This window comes from Engystomops pustulosus, chromosome 3, assembly GCF_040894005.1.
Source record: "Engystomops pustulosus chromosome 3, aEngPut4.maternal, whole genome shotgun sequence".
In the NCBI taxonomy this organism is placed as follows: Eukaryota; Metazoa; Chordata; class Amphibia; order Anura; family Leptodactylidae; genus Engystomops; species Engystomops pustulosus.
The window spans coordinates 232,802,755-232,805,908 of NC_092413.1; the positions used below are offsets into that span (position 1 = coordinate 232,802,755).

At 40.2% G+C, this 3,154-nt stretch overlaps 1 pseudogene; it reads right to left on the reverse strand.

The window, feature by feature from the left end:
* Positions 1 to 1,861: 1,861 nt before the first annotated feature.
* Positions 1,862 to 2,745, reverse strand: LOC140123014 (olfactory receptor 13C2-like; annotated as a pseudogene).
* Positions 2,746 to 3,154: the final 409 nt, after the last annotated feature.

The following is a 3,154-nucleotide window of genomic DNA, read 5'->3' on the forward strand; positions in this document are numbered from 1 at the left end:
TCATGTGGTAATGAACGGTGAAGCCAGGAGGTCAGTCAGGACTCAACAGCGCCTGTCTGGCCACCGCCTTCAAAATGTGAGGTGGTCGTATCCAAGGAAGCCATCTCATTTCTAAGGGACAACATGGCCACATTTATGAGAAATTATCTTCACACAGGAACATCCAATTGTAGAAATGTTTACAGATGGCAAATGAATTAAATTAAATGTAAATGCCCAGATGGGAAAACCCCTTTAACTTTCCAGGAGACATATGGGCCAAGATGTATAAAAAATGGCTACCTTTTGAAATTTGCCTCACATATGTGCAGGGTGCACCCGGTCACTGAATACCGGTGAAGGGTCTTCCATTATCTTTTGCACATTGTACCACTTGTGAAGGATTCGCCTTTTTTTAGGTGCGCCTTTAATGCACAACATGCAACACAATTCTGTAGACTTGCTGTAATAAATGTGTTGCGAACTCCAACAAAGCAGTAACACTCCCCCTTAGGTGCACATTTTTCTGTTGGACACATTAATACTTGTGCAAACTGATTACTTGTTCTATCCAGTGCAAAGTCAGACACCAAACCGGCACAGCCAGAATAACACTTCTAGGGCCATGATATTTGTTACGCTGCTTCAAAGAAAAGGCCGGGATGAACTGGTTGTCCAGTGAATCCTAACCCTTTCCCAGCTGTCCCTAACTAACCACCCGGCACATAACCGGTTGTTGACAAATGGTTGACGTTCCTTCCACCACCAAAGTGCAAACAAAGAAACAAAGGCCCTGATTTATTAAAGCCCCTGTGCCAGTATTTGTCTGGCTTTGTATGTTCTTTTTAGTGCAAACTGCTTGCACATATATTAATGCTGCACTATATGCGACACGACACAAGATTTTGCACTGAATGGGGCGTTCCTGTGCACATTTGGACCGTGCAACAAATTTATCATGCAAACTCCAACCGAATTGTGTTGCAAGCTCTATGTTAAAGGTGCACCAAAAAAAAGTTAGTGCAGGGGGCACCAGATTCCGGAAGAACGTGCACCACAGCTCATGAATCTGGCGCCCTCTGCACAATACACAGGCAAACTGCACATAGTGCTAAGATTAAGGGCATCTGATTTATTTCTGTATGCAACGTGTCAGCCACTTTCAGTGACAGTATCCTCTATTTTTCATTTTAAGATGGAATCAATAAATAATAAGGTCAAGAAACCTAAGATACAAAAGCCAATACAAATGTCAGCAAGCTCAAAATTAGACCTATAGCTACCAAAGAGGATACAGAATGCAAAACTTCCTATTAGATGTCAGAGCCCCTGTCCACAAGATGATTGAACCCGTCCTCTGAGTCCAGATGGGGCAGAAATGTGAGTGTAGGAAAATCCTGTCTCAGTTAACTTAACTGTTTATAACCCACCGGAGAGAGACAGGTGTGGTGGATAACACATAAGACAGCCAGCTATGGAATAAAACAGTGTTCAGACTGGTAAGGATAGAGTGAAACCACATCATGGACAGAAGATGGCAATGAAGCCAGACCAGATGTTACAATATAATAACCAGAATGAGTGAATAATTCTAGATCTTTTTATGCCTTTCTTTGAATATGTTTGTGTATTTAACTTTATGATATGATTTTAATGGTATATTGAGATAATACAAACTTCAATAGAGGTTCTATAAAAGAGGAATAACTTTTTCCTAGAGAAACTTGAAATTGACCATTGCCTCTAAACATTAACATGCAAGACTTCCTATAGAGCAACTAAAAATTGTAGAAAATAGGTAATGGATCAAAGATGAATCTGAAGATAAATTATAGCAATTTTGTAGCCCTCTTTGGCCACCTCGTGCCCATGTAAGATCATTTTATTTCACAGAATATTTGGTCAATATTTTCTTAAAGGCTCCTTTCACCTCAATATTTCTCAGGCTGTAGATAAAAGGGTTTAATGTTGGAGTGAGGACACCATAAGCTAAAGAAATATATTTCAGACTAGAAGAAAATCTTGCTTGTCCTGTGTACATGGTCAGACTTGTCCCATAAAACATGATGACCACAGTCAGGTGGGAGGCGCAGGTGGAGAAGGCTTTAGATCTGCCGTTAGCAGAACTGATGTGTAATAATGAGGCAATTATAAGTCACCACAATAAAAACAAGAGGTGATAAAAGAATGAAAAAACTCTGAAAGAACATGAAAGTTTTAAGGGTGGAGAGGTCACCACACGCCAACTCGAGAACCACCAATATCTCACATCCAACATGGTTCAAAGTGTTTCCTTTACAGAATACGAGAGGCTTTATGATGATTGGGATAAAAGATAAAATAAAACTTCCCCCCCACATAATGACACTGATACGATTACACACGCTCCAGCTCATAATGAGGGTGTAACGTAGGGGGGAGCATATAGCGATGTACCGGTCATAGGCCATCACCGCCAGTAACATACACTCAGTTATGCCTAGAAAAAGAACCAGGTTCATTTGGGTCAAGCATCCGGTGACTGAAATTTTCATCTCTGCAAGATGTGAAGAACAAATCAATAAAAGACAAGTTACAGAGGAAATAATACATGGGGGTGTGTAACTGAGGACTGACGATGACGGTGAAGATCAGGAAGCCGTTCCCCAGGATGATCACAATGTAAAGGAATAAGAAGAGAAACGACAGGGAAATTCTGGCCTTCAGATTTTCAGTTAGTCCAACTAAGATCAATTCTGTCAGGAAGGTCCGGTTTCCACTTTCCATTCTTTACTCTTCACATTCTCATGTAAAATGTAAAAAAAATTAATTACAAAGAAGTCCAAGCCTGGAACAAAGTTCTTCACATTCACAATTAAGGAAATTGTTGTTCTCTTCTTCCAAGGATCTGTTTTCATTAAATTAAACCCAATCCTCATTTGGACAGCACTATCCGTTCATAAAGAAGGTAAACATCTCAAATCTAAAACCAAAGTCTCTGCTTGAGGTTATTTAGTGATATAAGTGATATTACTGCAATGGTAAACCAATGGAACACATCGTAACTCACCCGGCATTACACGTGGCAAAAGAGGTTCAATGTGGGTAAATGTAAAGTTATGCACCTGGGGGCTAATAATCCACAGGCATCAGTTGAGAAGGACCTGGGTGAAATAGTGGATCATAGATTAAATAA